Raw genomic sequence first — 22037 nt, 5'->3', positions numbered from 1 at the left:
ACACCTCCAAAGTCCCACTTGCACTCAAACCCTTGTCTCAGGATCTGCTTTTGAAAGAACCCAAATCACGACAATGTCAGACAGAGATGTGATTTTTGTTGACAAAAAGAGTCAGACTCTAAAATATTTAAAGAGATTTATTCTGAGCCAAATATGAGTCACTAATGGCCCATGACATAACCTTCAGGACATCCTGAGAACATGACCCCAAGGTGATTGGGGCGTCACCTAGATGTATACATTTTAGGGAGACATGAGACTTCAATTTAAGACCTACATTGTTTCAGTCAAGAAAAGGGAAAGTGGGGAGGTCTGCTTCCAGTTGTAGGTAGATTTAAAATTTGTCTTGATTTGACAATTGGTTGAAAGAGTTACTATCTCTAGAAAGAAATGTCTCGGTTACAATAAGAAGTTGTAGAAACCAAGGTTTTATCACGCAGATGAAGCCTCCAGGTAGCAGGCTTCAGAGAGAATAGAATGTAAATGTTTCTTATCAGACTTAAGGTCTGTGTTGATGTTAAATGATGGTCACGTTTCCTGGATTCCTAAAGAGAGTAGGGTGTAACAAGACATGTCTGACACCCCTTCCCGTCATGGCCTGAACCAGTTTTTCAGGTTAACTTTGGAGTGCCCTGGCCAAGAAGGGGTCCAGTTAGATGTTTGGAGGGGCTCTAGAATTTTATTTTTTGTTAATATTTTAATCTTGGCTCTGTATGACCTCAAGAAAGGGTTTTATCAGCTTAGAGTCTCCACTTTCTCATCTGCAAGATGGAGGTGATAATAAACAGTCCACCTCACAGGGACTATTCTTGAGAGAATGAAACAAAATAGACCACCTGCTATGCACTTGGTACAAAATAAGTGCTCAAAATAAGTGCTCAATATCACCTCCCTTCCTCCTTTTCAAACCAAATCAAAGCCCCAAAGTTTCTTCTTCCTTTCTTTAAGTAAGAGTCAAGGTATGAGAATGCTCCGAGCTACTCTGCTCAAGACATTTTTCCCTTAAATTTGGCCCAGGCCATCTTGGAGGAAAATGGAGAGATTAGAAGGAGGCCTTGACCTGAAAAGGAATGATTTGAAGTATTGGAAACAAATGATAAACAAGTATTTCTCTACAGAGGAAAAAGTTCCAGTATAGAAGTTCTCTAGGATATGACAATTTCTGTTGGCACTTAAATGAATGAGCTTTAAAGGGAGGAATAGCAGTGTGATAATTGCTACCATTAATTAAGAGTTCACTATGTGCCAAGAATTCAAAGTCATAACCTCTCTTAGTCCTCATAACAATTCTTTAAGGTAAATGCTATTTTTAATCTCATTTATGCAAATGACGAAACAGAGGCTCAAAAAGATGAAGCAGTTTTCCCAAGGTCAGAGCCAGGATTTGATCCCAAGCCTACTTGACTCTAATCCTTGGCTTCAATTGCTATGGTGGATACAACTGGGATTTAGCCTAAGAAGTCAGAAGTCTGTGGTCCTGGTCCAGGCTTTATGTTTAAATCCCTATGTTTTCCAGAGAGTAATTCTTCCCTCCCCAAAGGGATGATTCCTTCATCTGTAAAATGAGAGCCCTGAGTTAGAATCAGGGTTTTTTTAGGGGTGGCACCACACCCAAGGATATTTTGGAAAAGTGTGGGGATAGTTGGTGCTATGATGAGAGGGCACTCAATGGTATTTCATGGTTGAGGACCAAGGTGAGTAAATGCCCTACATGTCCCAGAAAATATCTGTGTAGTTGAAAAAGTTATGTGAATGTAGAACCTTGCTCCATTTTACATCTAAAAACAAAACACTCTTATACCATTTTAATATCCAATGAATTTTCCAGAGTCAATTGAAGAAAGATTGTACTTTATTTTATGATAAATTTTACCAGGAGTTGGTCACTATTTGGTAAATCATATCACCAACAACAGTGCAAAACATGATATGCATTAGCAGAACATCGCCTCTCACTTTGCATTTGTACTGATTATCGATATAGTCGCAAATGTCTGTGTATTTCATGAGGCCTTTGAGTGTAGTATTCCCCAGTTATCTGTATATTGAAACACTCATTACCTTATTATAAATTATTTTCTTTAGAGTTTTCTTTTGTAGAATGGTTAGGATACCATATTGATTAAAAATAAAATACATGTGTAAACAGGTTGTATTATCTGTGAACTTCACTTCAAGATATTTAAGGAGGTATTATAAGATACTTGTTTCAAAAGAGGAATTCTGGGTGCAAGGAGGAATTCTGGGTGCAAGGAGAGAGGTTCTAACTTCTCTATTCACTGAAACAAAAGTCCTAATACAAAGCCAAGAATCAGGATGCCCAAGATACAGATATATTAATTTAATCAAGAATGACCTATTAGCACTGACTTTGAGCCAGGTACTGCTGTGGATTCTGGGGACACAGCAGAGAATAAGACGACCTGAGTCTCTGACCTTGTGAAGCATTCCCTGTAAAAAGCAAATGTCTATGTCTTAGTCTCTTGCTTGTGTTATAACAAAATACCATAGATTTGTTCATTTATAACAACAGAAATGTAGTGCTCGTAGCTCTGGAGGCTGAGAGGTCCAAGATAAAGCACCAGCAGATTTGGTGTCTGGTGAGGGCCCGTTCCTTATAGATGGCACCTTCTGTGTGTCCTCACACACTCAAATAGGCAAAAGGACTCCCTCAAATCTCTTTACTAAGGGCATTAATCCCATTTGTGAGGGCTCCACCCTTATCTTATAACCTTACCATCTTAAAAAGGCCCCACCTCTTAATACTATCACACTGATGATTAAGTTTCAGTATATGAATTTCATTAGGACACCAACATTTAGACCATAGCAGCTCATATCTACTAAAGTTAAATATCCACCTAAACTATGGCAGTTTCACTACTAGGTATATGCTAAAGAGAAATAAGGTCACATGCCCACCCAAAGACATTATAAGCAAGTTCATAGAGGCTTTGTTCATAATAACCAAAAACTGCAGAACCCAAATGTCACTCAAGAGGAGAAGGGATAAATAAATCATGGTGTATTCATAAAATGGAGTACTACAAAGTGATTTCTAAAAACAACTACTAACATGACAACATGGATGAATCTCATAGACATTATGTTGAAGAAAGAAATCAGACACAAAAATGAAAATACTATATAATTCCACTTGTATGAAATTGAAGAAAAGTCAAAATTAATTGATGGTGGTAAGTATCAGAATAGTAGCACACCTCCTGGAGACATTTTTGACCAGGAAGGTACCCAAGAGAAGCTTCTGGAAAGGTAAGAAAGTTCTATGTCATGGTATGAGTGATGGTTACACAAGTATATACAACTAATTAAAAGTTCATCAAGCTAGACTGGGCATAGTGGCTCACGCCTGTAATCCCAGCACTTTGGGAGGCCGAGGTGGGTAGATCATCTGAGGTCAGGAGTTCATGACCTGCCTGGCCAACATAGTGAAACTCCATCTCTACTAAAAATACAAAAAATTAGCTGTGTGTGGTGGTGCACGCCTGTAGTCTCAGCTACTCGGGAAGCGGAGGCAGGGGAATTGCTTGAACCCAGGAGGCAGAGGTTGCAGTGAGCCAAGATCATGCCATTGCACTCCAGCCTGGGCAATAAGAGCAAAACTCCATCTCAAAGAAAAAGAAAGAGTTCATCAAGCTGAGCACTTAAGATTAGTGCACTTGGACACACCTTAAAGTACCGACATTTTACCTGTTTGTTTTTTTTAAGACTCCATTTGAACACCCGAGTTTAAATAGTCACAAACAAAAGGCTTCTGGAATCAGGCATCTGGGTCCAAATCTCAGATTCTTCTTACCACTTCTTACTTTGTAAGATCTTGAGAAAATGACTTACCTTGTCTATGATTCCATTTTCTTTCATACAGCATGAGAATAATGGGAAGCAGATCACTATGCACTGGTTGCCAACTTGTCTGGGTGCAGTGAGACAGAACACATTCACACACAAGTTAAATGAAGCCGATTTATTACTTATAGATAGGAAGCAAGGATAACAGAAGCCTGGGATTCATTGTAAGTGGGCCCCCAAGGCTCAGAAAAGCTTCCTAAGGCAGATGATGCTTCGTCTGCCTGTGCTCTAGTTGCACCGCAGCTAACGAACCAGAGAAAGCAGCCCACCCTGGGTTGTATTCCCTATGGTCACATGACATGCTGGGCTAAAGCACTGAAGGACACCCTGTTTCTTTCTCTTTTTTTTTATACTTTTAAGTTCTGGGGTACATGTGCAGAACATGCAGGTTTGTAACATAGGTATACACGTGCCATGGTGGTTTGCTGTACCAATCAACCCATCATTTACATTAGGTATTTCTCCTAATGCTATCCCTCCCCTAGTCTCCCACCCCCGACAGGCCCCGGTGTGTGATGTTCTCCTCCCTGTGTCCATGTTCTCATTGTTCAATTCCAACTCCCACTTATGAGTGAGAACATGCAGAGGACACCCTTTTTCTTTAGGAGGTCGGGGCAGGACTGGAACAGAACTCAGGCTGTTCCAGCCATCTCCCTCTTTATCTCAGATGCTACATTCCTGGCACATTCTACAGTTATTCTCGAGAACTACAAGTGGAAAAGGAGTAAAATCTGGGTTGGTCCAAGGCCACCTGGAGCACTGTCCTGCAAAGAGTAATTCATCCCTCTCTAGTTTGTTGAGTGCATTCAAGACATAACATGTGTAGACATAACACGTGTAAAAGTGTCTACCACTCTCCTTATTTTCAATAGCTATTTGTTTCTTCTAGACAAATTTCAGACTCCATTAGCTCCGACTTCCCAAAACAAAGCTGTGTCAGTGATGGCAAATTTGTGACATTTGTGTTCCTCAATGCCCCCTCCTGAGCCTTGAAGGATATGGCTAATCTACTATGTCACTCTTCCCTGCTGACCCTTAAAATCCATCTCAACACAGTACTCCCTGAGGCTGCACCACTTCATGAGAGCTGGGCATGAAAGAAAACTTATTTGCCATCCTGGCCTATGTCATATTCATCTTTGCGTTGGCTGTAGTATCTGGTACAAGCACTTGTCAAGCTTGTGAGAAATGAAAAAAGAGCTGATATTTATTTCACATCTAAACTCAACACACTGAAGCTAGAGATTTTTTTACACGTCGTCTCTTAAATCCACACACAAAAAATTCTGTGGGGGCTCATGCCTGTAATCCCAGCACTTTGGGAGGCCCAGGCAGGCAGATCACAAGGTCAGGAGATCGAGACCATCCTGGCTAATACAGTGAAACCCCATCTCTACTAAAAATACAAAAAAAATTAGCCAGGCATGGTGGCGGGCGCCTGTAGTCCCAGCTACTCAGGAGGCTGAGGCAGGAGAATGGCATGAACCCGGGAGGTGGAGCTTGTAGTGAGCCGAGATCGCAGCACTGCCCTCCAGCCTGGGCAACAGAGAGAGACTCCATCTCAAAAAAAAAAAAAAAAAAAAATTCTGTGGGGGGAAGAAAAGCATAATTCTTGTTAAGAAATAAAAAAATCAAGCTTATTTAAATAAGAAATGCCTGTCCACAGATGACAGACGGTTAAGCCAAGTTTAAATCCAGGTTTGCCTGCCCCAGATGCCCAAGGTCTGTCCACCATGGCATGCCACACTTCATCAACTGTGGACACCCAGTGCAAGTCCAACATTAAGAAAGTAGATATGTTCTCTCTTCCTTGGCACTGCCTATGGAGGCGGCAGCCATCTCCTCCTCAGCATCATGGCCACCTTCATACCCCTTGTGAAGCCCAAAATAGTCAAAAAGACAACCAAGAAATTCATCGGGCACCGGTCAGACTGATATATCAAAATTAAGCGTGACTGGCAGAAACCCAGAGGTATTGACAACAGGGTTCATAGAAGGTTCAAGCTCTAGATCTTGATGCCCAACATTGCCTATGGGAGCAACAAAAAAACAAAGTATATGCTGCCCAGTGGCTTCCAGAAGTTCCTGGTCCACAAGGTCAAGGAGCAGGAAGTGCTGCTGATGTGCAACAAATCTTACTGTGCTGAGATTGCTCACAATGTTTCCTCCAACCACCCTGGCCAGCTTTCTTTGGAGCAGTTATCTATTGGACAGATTCGGGTCCATTAAAATTCTAAAGTATTTCCACTGATAAAAAACAAGCCTAGAATCCAATGAACTATCAGTCTTTCCCAAGGTGTGATGCAGGTCCCACTAGGGAGATACGAGCTTATATGTGATACATGCATGAACATTTTAAGTTTTCATAGTTATATTTATTTTAAAGTCTATTAGGAAAAAATATATAACCATCACATCAAATATGTGATTTCATTGATATTATTGATTAAGATGAGGCTACATTTAATTGAACCGCAAAGCCATCATGGAAAGGGCCACCCAGCTGGCCATCAGAGTCACCAACCCCAATGCCAGGCTGTGCAGTGAAGAAAATGAGTAAGCAGCTCATGTGCATGTTTTGTGTTTAAATAAAACTGTAAACACACACACACACACACACACACAAAACAGAAAAAAGAAAGTAGATATGCAATATCTACTGTCTTCCCTCAACAATAAAATCATCCAGAATTCAGAATGAGAAAAATAGATGTGTTATCCTATTAGAAGTGAGTTAAAAAGAGGATATAGGAAATTATTTCATGCCAAAAAGTAAATAAAAATAAGTGAGTTCTGATGGTTAAAAAAGAGCAAGACAGAATCAACAGCCTGCAAGACTAACAATTCACTGGCTGCTAATTCTGCAGACTGGCTTTTCAAATACAAGCACATTAGGGATTCTGCTAATGGAGCCAAAAGCATCTTCTCTAATTCCAAGTGAAGTGCAGATAGCCGCTCTCTGCCGAGCCTTGTTTTTCTTGCTTTCACTTTGGTTTGCTTCCTGTGGGTTTCATGTGCCTCATCAGAAACTGAAGGTGGGAAAACAGAGCTTCCCCCTGACCAAAGTAAAGCTCTTGTAGGGAGGGCCAAGGGGACACACCGAGCGCAGACCTCATGCATGTCAAGGCCACTGTTTTGAATCTGAAAGTACACATTGTAATGCCCTCTCTGCTGAGGAGGACATGACCACAGAGAGGAAACAAGAGAAAAGATGGGGAGGAGGAGGAATGCTAGAATGTCAGAGCCAGGAGTGCCTGTGGAGGTCACTTTGCCCATTTTCCCAAATGTCAATCATGTTGGCCATAATCCTATACCACCTGTACTATTACTTACTTATTCTCTTCCTTCAAGTAAGCTCACTTATTCAATTAAATGTAGCCTCATCTTAATCAATAATATCAATGAAATCACATATTTGATGTGATGATTATATTTTTTTCCTAATAGACTTTAAAATAAATATAACTATGAAAACTTAAAATGTTCATCCATGTATCACATATAAGCTTGTATCTCCCTAGTGGGACCTGTGCCACACCTTGAGAAAGACTGATAGTCCATTGGATTCTAGGCTTGTTTTTTAGCAGTGGAAATACTTTGGGGTTTTAATGGACCCCAATCTGTCTAATAGATAACTGCTCTGAAGAAAGCAGGCCAGAGCGGCTGGGAAATCTGGCCTCTTAGCATCTACATTGTTGACCACCTTGCTCAAGACCCCAGAGGTCACTTGGCTCAAGGCTCAAGAAGAAGCATTTGAGGCTAGGCACAGTGGCTCACACCTGTAATCCCTGCACTTTAGGAGGCCAAGGTGGGCAGATCGCCTGAGGTCAGGAGTTCGAGACCAGCCTGACCAACATGGCGAAACCCTGTCCCTACTAAAAATACAAAAAATTAGCCGGGTGTGGTGGCATGTGCCTGTAGTCCCAGCTACTCGGGAGGCTGAGGCAGGAGAATCACTTGAATCCAGGAGGCAGAAGTTGCAGGGAGCTGAGATTGTGCCACTGTACTCCAGCCTGGCAAAAGAGCAAGACTCTGTCTCAAAAAAAAAAAAAAATTTGAAACTCTGTTCCAGCTCCAGCTCTTGTTTTACAGAAAAGTAAATTAAAGCATGAAGAAGAGAAATGATGACAAGAGGTTGCACAGAAAGTTACTGCACAATGGATCTGAAAGCCAAAGTCCTTAATGCACATCTAGAGATCACGGCACTACCCTGTACCCTGGAAAATCTTCAACATGGGCCAAAAAGATGGCACATAATCTTCCTCCACCTCTCTCCCTCCACACCTACTGGTTTGAAGAAACATTTGAGCTGAGAGGAGAGGAAATCTGTGGCTAGGTAGAAAGGCAATGAGGTAGAATTTGGACAATTAATTGCTAGGGTGCTACTCGGGCTGAAAGTTGTTTGGACTGAGAATAGAAGACCAATGCATGGGAGCATCAAGCTGACAGACAGAACCCAAATGCACCTGCATCATGTGGACACCTTTTTTCCCCAGTTTTCTTCAACTGGCTGAAGCATCTAGAAATGCACCCAAATGTCCAAATCCTACCTGAGAAGCTTTGAAGAATAATTTGATACAAATTCTACACCTTGACTCCTTTCTCACCTGCAGCTCCTCCCTCACCCACCGCTGTCCAGCCATGCCCCTCTAGCATCTTTGTGGGGTCTTTATGTCTAGGGACATCCAGCATCTCCATGTAGAGCAAATTTGCCATTGAAGCATCTTCAGGTCTCCTCCCCATCCATCGTGCTGATCCACACAACAAAAGCAGTGCAGCCCATTCTGCTGGTGATGAAGTCTTCCTCCTTCAAAGGCTGGAGAGGGGGTCATAAATAATAACACTTTAATAGTTTTTCTCATCCACCACAGCCTAGTTCAAAATAAGAAATCATTTTCCAACAGCCAGAACTTCCCCCAAAAAGCTGAGTTGACCACTACACACAATGATGTGCCTCCACCACTAGGGGATTGCTTGAAGGGGCACCACTGGGAGATTCTGGCCTCATATGAGGAATTGCACTGAATGACCACTAATATCCCCTTCCAACCCTGTGTTCTCTGGTTCTACAAGGGTTTTGTGGCCTTTGGGTCACAGTGAGGGGGATTATGAAATATACGGCAATTTGGGGGAGTATTTTTGATTGAGAAGCATCTTTGACTCTGGAACAGGAATCAGGAAACCTTTTTCATAAAGAGCCAGAGGGTACAAATAAGTTCTTATTGCAATTATTCAATTCTGTCATTGTAGCATGAAAGCAGCCATGGACAATATGTAAACAAGTAAGAGTTGTAATATTCCAATAAAACTTTATTTATAACACAAGTGGCAGCTGCGTCTTAAATCATTTCAAAATAAAAAGGTAATAAATGCTGACAGCAGGTGAGATTTGACCTGTTGGCTGAGGTCAGCCAACTCTTGCTCCGGAGGAAACCTGTCTACCTGGATAGCTCCCCTCTTCCTTCCTGCTTCACCCAGTCAATGATTGAGTGAGCCTAGTCAGTACCACCTCTTGAATATTATGCGACCACCCATAAGAGAGATAAGCCAGTTTCCTTAGGTAATCAAACCCACAATATCCATGAGGGAGGATCCCAAACTGACCTCCCCTTTTAGAGACATGCACACATTTCTTAAAATGTCAATGATCCAGCCTGGGCAACTTGGCAAAACCCTGTCTGTATGAAAAATACAAAAATTAGCTGGGTGTGGTGACACATGCCTATAGTCCCAGCAACTTAGGAGGCTAAGTTAGGAGGATAGCTTGAGCCTGGGAAGCAGAGGTTGTAGTGAGCCAAGATGGCACCACCAGTGCACTCCAGCATGGGTGACACAGTGATGCCCTGTCTCCAAAAAAAAAAAAAAAAAAAAAAAAATCAATGGTCAGTAAAACTCCAGGTTGGAAGTGTTTTAGTCTTTCAATCAGGAGAACTATTGTCTATTTAGAAATGCTAAGTACAACCCTCTTCCCTTCCAGATTCCTAACTGAGGGCAGAGGCAAGGAGCTCCATGAAAATCAAGAGACAGTACTACACTTCCGTTAGGGAAGCCAAGTACAGAATAACTCCAGTACTTAGTGTTTTGGCTTTACTCTGTTGGAGAACATGGATGAATACAGACCTTCTCCAGTATTCTCCTCAACCCCTGAAGACCTTTAGGCCAATCCAGAGGAAAACCAAAGCTCAGGAACCAACCCGAAGTCTACCTGAGCAAGAGCCGCTTTCTTGAATTTCTCTCATAACCAAAGCAGGAGACAGCAAGAGAGCAAGTACCACTGATCCCACAGCCCTGCATTTCAATGCAGAGGCCCCATCACCTTGGTTACTGTGACCATAATCTTAGTGGTGATGTGGTGAGAACCTGGAATCCACTGGATTGTATTGACCAGAGGTCAGGGCCACTACACTGGCTACAAGAAGGGGGCAGGAGGAGCAGGAGGAGGGACGTTCACTGCCCACAGGGGCAATTCTAATGAGATGCTGATTAGCTTAACCAATTAGCAACAGTGTCGGTAATAAAATATTGCAAATTGATCTATCTACATCTTATCTCATGTATTATTCTCAGCAACCCTGGGAGATCAACATTCATATCAATGGCATTTACATATAATGAGTTGACTAGCAGAGAATGAATCCTAAAACTGGTTGAAACTAAGAAAACCTGGGTGTTTTATATGTTCATGGTGAAAACTTGAACTTACCTTTGGAGTCGTCCCATTGTTCTGGAAATAATCACTCAGTGATCCCTTTGAGTTACACCTGGGTAAAGTAATTTCATTCCTACCCACTGGTTTTGGAATAGGGACTTTTTACTATTGGATATGCAGCTTGGAAACAGCATGGGTTTAGAAGAAGCTGATAAGTAAATTGATGAAAGATCCTTTTTCATACTTTTTTTACATATATGAATCTACACATATATGTAGAAGGAACCAAGGACGCTTCCGGAAGAAGAGAGTTTAGTATTTAACTATTTATTAGAACACATCTGATGGACAAGAGTGGACCCACCTGGGGCCAGGTGGTGGGAAGAAATGAAAGAAAATCACCAAGAGGAAGAGGGAGTGTGGTCTGGGCAACCCAGACCTATGTTTCTGGAACAAAATGCTGGTTCTAGGCAGTAAGTGGATGGTGCTGTAACTCATTGCAATGTGGCTCCGCAGGTGCTGAGCTGTGCCTTAGGAAGCCTGGCTTCACTTAGGTGAAGTGGAAGACCTGACCTCTTATGGTCAGGTCTTATGGTCAGGTCAGGTTACCTCTTATGACATTGATCAACTTACCATTTCTAAGCTTCTGTTTCCTTGTCTGTAAAATGATGATATTAATGATACTGTCAAAGCCGTTTCTCAGATGAATACTCTCTTCCCTGGCAACCCAGGCCAATTGGGGAGAGTATTCTCGACCAAGGATTACCCAGAGAAAGACCAGCATCCACTGTTCTCAGATGAACCACTGCAAAAGCTGGCATTTCTCCAGACCACGAGGCCTTCCAGCTTCAGCAAGGGAACAAGGATCTCAGTAGCTATTTTTCTCATCTGCAGAGCACCAACAGGGGTTCTTGGGCATTCCATGAAAGGGCTCCTGAAGACAAGAAGTTAGAGATGACTGCACTGCCTGCCAATCCGAGCAGGTGGAGGGTTGGAGTTACAAAGTGACTGTTAGCAGTGGTTAGCAGTGAATTGTTTTGTATTTTGTATTTACATAAGCTGTTGTGGTCCAGGGACATCCAGGTAATGAGCATGGGGGCCAGATGGGGTCCAGAGAGGCTTAATAAGAGAAGCTCAGCAGTTCTTAACACTGACTACACATAGTATTTCACAGAGAGTTTCTAAAATAGATGGATGTTTGTGCTGAAACCTAGTCCAATTGAATCAGTCTTTTGGAGCAGAGCCCAGGAATTAACTATTTTTGAAAAGCTCCCCAAGTAAATATAATGTGTAGCCAGGTTGTGAAGTACAGAGCTAACCCAAGACAGATAAAGAGAGAGAGAGAGAAAGAGAAAAAAAGAGAGATGCATTTTGTAGATCAGGAAGCTAAAGATTAGACATTCAAATGAATGACCATCACAAGGTCATTCAGCTGATAAGTAGCAGAATCACATGTCATATTCAGGTCTGTCTGATTGCTGACCACATACTGATTTAACTCTAACATGGTCTCTTGGGGATTCTGGAGAATGAGGAGAGAAACTGACAGACAAAAGGGAGGAGAAAAGCACACCTTCTCCAACCTCAGCTTTCTCCTAGAACTGAAAAAAACATCCTTGCAGTAAATAAAGGGGGAATCTTGCATACAGACACAAAATACTACTTCTGCATGTCAATGAAAAGCCATCCAGCCTAAATCAACATATTTCAAGAAAAGTCTCTTCTCACACCCACCCCTTCCCCCCACCACCACTTATTTATAGCTGAAAAAGTTGTCAAGCTCAATACACTTGGGGCATCACTGGAAGGCAGGCACTGAAAGGAATGGAGAAAGTATGTGCCCGGTGTGACTTGGAATGTACTGGAACCACACCTGTAATGGGGCTCCCAGCCCACATAGAGCACAGGCAGAGAGAGAGCGAGATATTGAGAGAGAGAGAGACCTCAGTGGGAAAATGCTGCAGATCAGACTGGTTCAGAGGCATCAGACATTACCAGAAAGGCCTTTATGAAATAGTCGTTTACAAGTGCCCTCTGTTAAATCAAGTTTAGCATAAAGCTGCCTCCTTACATATTTTAAGTTCAGCCTAAGGATTTCTCTGTACATCATGAACTATAACAAGTGGAGGTGTAGACGACCATAACCTACGCTTGTGCCAGTCACGAGTTTTGGTCAAGCAAATGTACAACTGTTCAAACCATGTTCAAATAAAGCAAACACCAAGCTGTAGCCAAACCAATTCTGTAACTCACTTCTGTTTTCTGCACCTCACTTCCATTTTCTGGGCATCAATTTCCTTTTTCTGTCCATAAATCTTTTTCCACCACGTGGCTGTGCTGGAGTCTCCGAGCCTACTCTGGCTGGGAAGGCTGCCCGATTCGCAAGTTGTTCATTGCTCAATTAAACTCCTTTAAATTTAATTTGGATGAAGTTTTTCTTTTATTACCTCTGAGCATGTGTGAGAACTTACTGAATAATATAATTAGAGCTATTATTTATGGACAGCCAATGCACCAAGTCTTCAGCAAAGACTTTAACGGGAAACATATCATTTACCACCCCATCCCATCCCCAACACCCCCCACCCCGCAGCCCACACACAGATACATCTACACACAATGAGGTTGGTGGTATTATTCTTATTGTAATGATGATGAAACTGAGCCCTAGAGATGTAAGTAAACTGATCAGCCCAAGTCCCAAAGCAAGTAGTTATGGAGCTGGTATTCAACCCTAGGGGGAAAAATGATAGCAAACCTCATTTGTTACTAGGAGTGTGGGGTCGATTTGACTACAGAACTTCTGGCAGTTTCTGATGGCAGTAAAAATGCAGGCAAGAAGCCAAAAAAAAAAAAAAAAAAAGCCTATTGGCAGCCTCCCCTCTTTCCCTATCTTCTCCTTGTCCTATAACTAGGAAAAAAACAAGGAGAACCTGCAAGGCACTTGCACTGGTGTACTGCTATAAGCAGATTGAGAAGGTCTCCAGAGACTATAGGAACTCAACCGGCTTTACCAAAGCACCTGCTTTACAGCTCCCTCTCTTAACAGCCTGTTTGTTTCAGGCCCTGTGTGGAATGCAGTCCCCTAGTCAGTTGAAACCAGTTTCTGACAGACCCTAGCAACTTACAGATGAACCCAAGTGAACTTTCCTCATTACCATGCTAATATCTCCCGCCCAGAAGGAGCTATAAAGCAGAGGACCTATGTGCTGGCATGATGACTCACTGCATCTGCGCCACTGGGACCCCTTCCCTGCATGAGATGACGCACTCTCTCCCCCTCCATCGCCCCATAAAACTCTCCTGTCACTTTTCCTCAGGGAGACACTGCTTTGGAGAACACTCCCAGTGCTCTCCTTACTTGTGATGAGTAATAACACTCCTATGGATCGAAACCTGTGTTCTCGTGGAGAGTTGTTGGTTGCTTGCCAGGAAAATTAACCCTAGTTTTGTTTGGGTAACATTGCTAAGTGTTTAAAAACAGACTCTATGGGGAAAGAAAGCCCTGATCTGTGGCATTTGCCAGTTTTTGTGGCATAAATACAGCCACCATGGCCATTTTAAAGCTACAAAGTTGTCATGAACTATTTCACAAATTTCCTGAAAATGTAACAGGAGTTGATTGAACTGACTCCAGTACACCATGGAATTGATTTCATTCTAAGAATATAATGCTTGTTAGTTAGAAAAGGGATCCCCCATCCTCCAGTCCAAAAGCATCCAGATTGTTTTAGCATCCCTCAGTGATCTCATTCAAGGTTCTTCTCACAAGAACCAATGAGTAATTTACTTCAGCTCAGCAGACCCACACAATCTGGTTGAGTTGATTGCCATAAGCCATATACACTAATGAATTAAAGCTCCAGACTTGATGGGCTGAAGATCCAAGGAAGTGGCACTCTAGACCATAAAAATAGATTAAATGGCTCTTGATAAACTGGAGAAAAGTTTCACCCAAGTCAAGATTGGGTTCAGTTACTGAAAGAGCAAATTAGAACTTTTAAAAGTTAGAAAGCAGAGTGAGAATGAACTGCACACATACATCTTGGGGGCAAAAAGAAGGCCCCAATGAATCACAGACTACCAGTCTCTACAAATCAATATGAAATAAAACAGATAATAATGGGATTCCAGTAAAAGAAATGAGTGCTTCTTTTTTTTTTACTGGAGACTGAGGCCTCTCGGGTTCAAATTTGCTTTGTTGCTTCCTAGAATGCTGGGTTAATTTGTTCTTCCTGGGGGAAAGTACGATGGAGTGCTTAAATGCACAGGCTATGGTTTTCTTGTCTGTAAAATAGTGATATTAATAATACTGTCAAAGCAGTTTCTCAGATAAATTCAATGGAACATTGACAAACGTTTTATTTCAAACTTGGTGGAAGGGAAGAGACTTCAAAAAAAAACTAGTTCAAAAATTTACTTTTGGGAGGAAAAAATGACTTAATAAATATTATTCAACTGGCGTTTGAAAAGAGGAATATCTGGTTTAAAGATTATTAGGACAGCATAAGGCTTAAAGAGTGTTGTTCCCTTAAATGTCTGATTAAAGGTTACTGAACACATCTAAAAAATAACAGCAGAGTGGTGCCAATCTAGCTGCCCAGAAGGACTCTAAATCTCATTAAAATCTATCAGAAAGGCCAGGCATGGTGGCTCAAGCCCGTAATCCTACAACTTTGGGAGGCCAAGGTGGGCGAATCATGAGGTCAGGAGTTCGAGACCAGCCTGGCCAACATAGCAAAACCCCTTCTCTACTAAAAATACAAAAAATTAGCTGGGCATGGTGGTGGGCGCCTGTAATCCCAGCTACTCGGGAGGCTGAGGCAGGAGAATCGCTTGAACCTGGGAGGCAGAGGTTGCAGTGAGCTGAGCTCGCGCCACTGTGCTCCAGCCCAGGTGACAGCGCGAGACTCCATCTCAAAAAAAAAAAAAAAAAACTATCAGAAAAATACTACAGTGCTTTATCAGGAATGCTAGATCCTTCCCAAAGAGGCTGAAAATCCTATTAGCCTACAAAGTTCTGCTCCAGCTCAGGTTTGGGATAATTTCCTTTCATAGTAACCATTACATAGGGCTGGTGTGAGGATTAAATGAAATGGCAACAGCTAACATACACTTGGGTGTTTCTCTTGTGCCAAGACTGGCAATGAGCTCCTTACATCTGTTATGAAGTCATGCCACTCCCCACTTTAAAATTTTTTAGGGGCTTTGCATTGCACTTAGTACAAAACACACTTCCTTATCCTTGTTTTCAAAGCCCTACATGATCTAATTTCATCCACTACCACTCTGCCTCTTGCCCATTAACCTCAGCTGCAATGACCTTATTTATGTTCTTCAAATACATTAAGCTGATTCCTGCCCCAGGACCTCAGCATCAGCTCTTCTCCCTGCCAGGGCTGCCCCTCCTTATTTTCTCATGGCTGATTTCAATGTGACGTTCGGAGGTGAGAAAGGCCTACGCTAACCTGTAAGTTGCTATCCAGTCACCCTTTATCATATCACTCCACTTAATCTTCTACAGAGTACTTATCTCTATCTGATATTTTAGTTGTGCATTTCTTCTCTGACTAGCAATTCCAGTAGAATGGAAGCACCTTTAGGGAAAGGGCTTTGTCTGTTCTGCTCAACTGCTTCCTCTCCCATTCCTAGTACAACGCCTGGCACATAATAGGAGCCCAAAACATATTTGTTGAATGAAAAAGTGGTCTCAATCAACCGTCCCTAAAACCCTATGGCAAGGTCTGTTATTGTTACAATTTCACAAGAAAAACGGCACAGAGGGGTTGAGCAATTTGCTCATGGTCATAAGCTAGAAAATAACAAAGCTGAAATGCAAAGCTGAAATTCAAAGACCCCAGGCTTCACCTCTTCATCCTTACGCCTGTAAAAATAAACTTCTTCACCGATTCTTCCTGTTTTATATTAATATATTTCACATTTAGTCTAAGAAATGAAATACGTCTGCCTTTGCTTTAGATTTCATTTAAATTAGTTCCTCTACCATTCATTAATCAAAGAGCTAATGTTTTCTGTAAATTAAGAAAACGGAATATACCTATGAATGTCTGAATATATATTTTCTTATGACTGATCTTAAAAATTAAGCTGCTTACGACTTGTTCCTGTCTTCTCCCCATATGTGGTTCAAGGCCATTTTCTCCAGAGTGCTTCATTGGTTAGCTTACCCCATCTCAGCCACCCTTCTATTAGGTTGGTGCAAAAGTTATTGCGGTTTTTTTCCATTGAAAGTAATGGCAAAAAAACACAATTACTTTCGCACCAATACATAAATGCACATCATTTTCTACCACTTTGTCCTCATTTCTACTTAACCAACTACTCCTGTTGTATTTTTTATATGTATTGTGTATATAAGAAGCATGTTTTATACTTACAATTAGCACATTGGCTCCCAGAGACTGGGGCGCATGCCCACTGGGCTTCCTATCCTAAGCACATCTACATGGGCACCAACAAGATGGTAAGAATCCCTGTACAGTTGCCTAAAAACAGAAAATGTGAATATATAAATAAAGTACATCTCCTTCTCCCTTCTCTGTTGAAATGCTTTAATGAAAAATTGTTTAACCACCATTATAATTTGTTCAACATATTTGCCACATCAAAGTGCATTTCTAATAACTTAAAAGAGTAGAAATTTAAATTTGTGTCCAATCAAGAATCATAGCTATCACTCAGTCTTTTTGTAATGATTATTTGAATCTCACCTTTCAATCATCGTCTCTTATTCTTGTCACAGAAAAAGGGATTCATTTAATCACAATCATTTCACTTAAATATAAAAATGTACAATTGTCAATTTAGTATTCATTATCTAAAATAATCACTGATGAGTATTTTTATTCACTTTTCTTTCAAGAAATAGGCATATCTTCTTTTCTTTTATTATTTATTTATTATCTTAAAAAATGAACAGTCTAATTCCAACTTTTGAGGCATATGGTTAAACTCCATAGAAATCATTCCTGAATCAAATCTTTCTACCAAGACAGTTCTTGTTTTAAAAGACTTGTCCCCATCCAATCCATGGCCTCTCTAGAGCAACTGAGGCACCAATATGAAAAGAACAATCCACCTGGCTTGAAGAATATCAGACTTCTATTGATGTTTTGATGCACGCCAGTACTGGTGTGTCAAGCCAATGTTCAGTTTGCTTATAAAGGGGTAAATGATGCTGGTAAATGTTGACATTCACTAGATGCCTATCCACACTGCACAATTCCTCACAATCCCTTCCTGTGTTAGTTTCCACCCATTACCATAATAATGCATATTTCCTATTAAAAATAGGACTTTTATTAGTTGTGAATTTGTTTCACATAATCAAATGACGGTAGAAACAAGCATACCTGGCCCTCAGGAATATGTGGACCGCAGGCAGGGTGTTCGTTGTCCATCCTCATCTGTGCTTCGCTCTGTGGATTAGTGGATTTTTTTTTTCTTGGCAGATTGGCTTGATACACATGACAGAGGATCTGGTTATTACCGACTCCAGACACCTGCTTACAATGTAGGTGAGAGGGATACCAATTACCTTCAAAAATCCCAAGGAAGGGTTCTAATTTGTCCATCTTGGGTCAGGTCCTCATCTCCAACCTATTCCCTGTTGTCAATAGACTTCTTTGTCTTTTCCTAGTTTTCTACAAGAAAAACTTTCTTTTCCTAGTTTACTAGTAGTCTACTCGTTCTCTACAATTTAAGTTGTAATCAAGACAACTTATATTTAAAATATGGCCAATAAAATTAGATGTTAGGTAAGCTGGTCACCCTGACTGGACCCCCACAGCAACACTTCAATTTGTTGACCATAGTGTGCGGTCCAGCCTTCAGTCTTGCAAGGTAAGAGGTGACTATCAGTACAAAAAGAATAGATCTGAATCCTGGGTGGTTTCAAAATTCGCCAAGCTCTTAGGGTTTTATGCATAAAAATCATTCATGGGGAGAGATATAACTACCAAGTAGACAGCTTCCTATATTTACTACTCAGCACTTTTTCTTCCTATGGGCAAATCCAAATGTGAAGCCAAATGTGATCCAAAAGTTACTTAACAATCACAGAATCAGAGTAGAAATGAATGAGATCATCTTAATGGCTGGCACCCAATAGCAAATGCATGCTCTCCAGAGACAGTGCCAATTCTAGACACTTTGAATTCCTTCCTTTCATACATGCATGCCAACCACCTCTTACTCTTAAAACACAAAACAAAACAAACAAACAAAAAAACTGTTTCCTCAAATGTAGAATACAATCTTTATTTAGGTATACAAATTTTTATTTATATTTAAATAAATCCCTCCCAGAATTTCTACCCAGATGACCTGGATTAGATTTGAGGTATTCAGATAATACTACATCATTTCTAGAGACCTCCCTCCAATTTCTACTTTTCCTAATTTTATTCCTGGAGGTGTGACTTTCAATTTTCAGAATACCATGTACCATCTAGAATATTCAGGAAACACACACACACACAGACACACACATGTTAAGGCTATTTTTAAAATAAGAACAATTTTCACAAAGCCTAAATGGAAAATGCTAAATGCAAAGCTTCTTTCCATCTTTATAAGCATATAAAAGATACCTTGCATTTCAAGCCATCTGCAATATTGACATCTCAATTTTCAAAATAGCCAGCAATTCAGTAGCATTAATAGGCACAGGCTACCTAACTTCATAATAAATCTTACTTTTATAAATGTGATTGCTATCACTACCAGGAGTTTAAACCTTATGAGCAAAGAAATGTATAAAAATTAATGGTACTTGCATAAAAGGAGTATCATCTTACAAAAAAAAATGTTCAAACTAGAAAGTATGGTTTCAATAAAACTTTGTTTATAAAAACAGGTAGACTGGATTAGGCCTGTGAGCCGTGATTTGTCTAGTCCAGTGTTTCTCATATAGTGTTCTATCAGCATTTGTTAAATGCATTTGTTAACAATGGAAACTCTCAGGCTCTGTCCCAGACCTATCAAATCAGGGACTCAGGATGGCGTGCCTAGTACTCTATTTTAACAAGTCCTCTAGGAGATTTTGGTGTAGGCTAAAATTTGAGAACCACTATTAGTCTTCCAGATTACCCACAGAGGAATCTCCCATCCCATAAAGTATTAATAACTAATGTGACTGATAGGTCCAACTTCACCAAATACCCCCCACCATTCTATTTCCCTCCTCTTCTGAAGTTCCTACTCCAATATCCCAGGAGCTTATGTATCCCAATCCTCGTCTCAGTTGACATTACTCCTGTCTTGCTGCCCCAGACACATCCTCCTTTTTCCCACCAACTAGAACTTGGCCACTCTCTTGAATTGTGCAGCTCCTCAAGGTAATATATTCTCACAAAGCCACCATTTCCAAAGCACCCCTACCCTACAACACTCCCAGACTGGCAGGGAGCTGAAGTTTCCAGTCTCTGCCAAATATCCCAGAATCACCCTTCGTCCTCTGTGCCTTACTGTCCCCCTGTACCACTCCACTTCCATGCCCTGACCCTAGGGCAAGTGACAATTCTTTCAAGGGAAAAATCAGTACCCGCTTTTCACATTAACATTGTATAACACTCTGCAGCCCCACCATCATGGTAGTCCTGCCTTATTTGAGGTTTTGCTTTCTGCAGTTTCAGTTACTCATGGTCAACTGTGGTCTGAAAATATTAAATGGAAAATTCCAGAAACAATGAATACATTTTAAGTGTTGCACCATTCTGACAAACATGCTGAAATCTTGCACCATACCATGCCATCCCTTTGTCCAGCATATCCACTCTGTGTATGTTAGCTGCCTGTTAAGTCACTTAGCAGCCATCTTGGTTATCAGATCAGAAAAAAACATAATATACACAGTATAGACTTTTGGGGTTTTTGTTGTTGTTTTTGTTTTTGAGATGGAGTCTGACTCTATCACCCAGGCTGGAGTGCAGTGGCACGATCTCGGCTCACTGCAACCGCCGGCTTCCGGATTCAAGCAATTCTCCTGCCTTAGCCTCCCAAGTAGCTGGGATTATAGGCACGTGACACCATACCCAGTTAACTTTGTATTTTTAGTAGAGATGAGTTTCACCATGTTGCCCAGGCTGGTCTTGAACTCCTGCCTTCAGGTGATCCACCTGCCTCACCCTCCCAAAGCGCTGGGATTACAGGTATGAACCACTGAGCCCAGCCCATGGTATAGTTTGGTCCTCCATGGTTTCAAGCATCCTCTAGGGGTCTTGGAACATATCCCCCATGGATAACAGGGCACTACTATACTGCAACAAAAATAGAATATGTGTGACCATGCAGCTTGCATTGGAAAGACAAATAATATTAACACATGTCCTCTCCCCCTCCTCCTATGTTTTCCGTTATCACTGAAAAACGAACTTTCAAAGTTTCTGCTAAGCTTTGGGTTGATGGAGATTTAGGAAATATTGATTTCCCTTTGATTATGAAAAGCCTAGTCGGGAATGGAGATGCCAAAGAGTGGGGATCCCATGGGGGTACAAGGGGAAGAAAATAAGGAAACAACTCTGACGAATAATCAGATGGGATCCCTGGGGTTAGGAGATCAATGTTTGACTTTCACTGGACAAGCTCACAGAAGCAGTCTGGAGGATTGGGTAGGGGTGGGGGACAGGCTGGACTGTAGAAAGGAGAAGAAATTCCTGACAAAAACCATTTGTCAGGAATCTGGTGCCTAACCATACACATGGCACCAGTAACAGGGGCCATCATCACCTATTGTTGCTTCCCTAATTCGCAAACTATAAACTCTGTCACCTTGACATCAGACTTGGGGAACAGAATGAGAGTCAATCCTGTTAAGAGAGAAAGTACCTGACCTTTGTTGGAATGTTCTGAACACAGACAGGCATAGAGTAGGAGAATGATGGCAGTTTCTTTTGTGAAGATCTCACCTCTTCTATGCCCTAACTACTGCTAGAAATTATATACTCTTTTCCTTTCAGCCGGAACCGCTGTCTTCCAGTAATTCGCCAAAATGACGAACACAAAGGGAAAGAGGAGAGGCACCCGATAGATGTCCTCTAGGCCTTTTAGAAAACATGGAGTTGTTCCTTTGGCCATGTATATATGAATCTATAAGAAAGGTGAGGCCAGGCTTGGTGGCTCACACCTGTAATTCTAGCACTTTGGGAGGCCGAGGTGGGCGGATTGCCTGGGCTCAGGAGTTCAAAACCAGCATGGGCAACACAGTGAAACCCCATCTTGACTAAAAATACAAAAAATTAGCCAGGCATGGCAGGGCACGCCTGTAGTCCCAGCTACTCAGGAGGCTGAGGCAGGAGAATTGCTTGAACCCAGGAGGCGGAAGTTGCAGTGAGCCAAGAGAGCGCCACGGCACTATGGCCTGGACGACAGAGTGAGACTCTCTCTCCTGTCTCAAAAAAAAAAAAAGGTGATATTGTAGACATCAAGAGAATGGCTACTGTTCAAAAAGGAATGCCCCACAAGTGTTACCATGGCACAACTAGAAGAGTCTACAATG

The 22037-nt window shown here is 41.5% G+C and overlaps 1 long non-coding RNA gene across 1 annotated transcript; it reads right to left on the bottom strand.

Moving 5' to 3' along the window:
• Positions 1-5439: 5439 nt before the first annotated feature.
• On the bottom strand, positions 5440-18242 carry LOC104005989 (uncharacterized). The gene is made up of 3 exons (XR_679499.4): positions 17893-18242; positions 16918-17025; positions 5440-8686 (listed from the first exon to the last, which is right to left on the bottom strand). It is a non-coding gene; the product is annotated as an uncharacterized LOC104005989 (long non-coding RNA).
• Positions 18243-22037: the final 3795 nt, after the last annotated feature.

This window comes from Pan troglodytes, chromosome 3 (assembly GCF_028858775.2).
Source record: "Pan troglodytes isolate AG18354 chromosome 3, NHGRI_mPanTro3-v2.0_pri, whole genome shotgun sequence".
Lineage (NCBI taxonomy): Eukaryota > Metazoa > Chordata > Mammalia > Primates > Hominidae > Pan > Pan troglodytes.
Note: the sequence above shows the minus strand (reverse complement) of the source record. Positions and strands in the feature narration are given on the sequence as shown.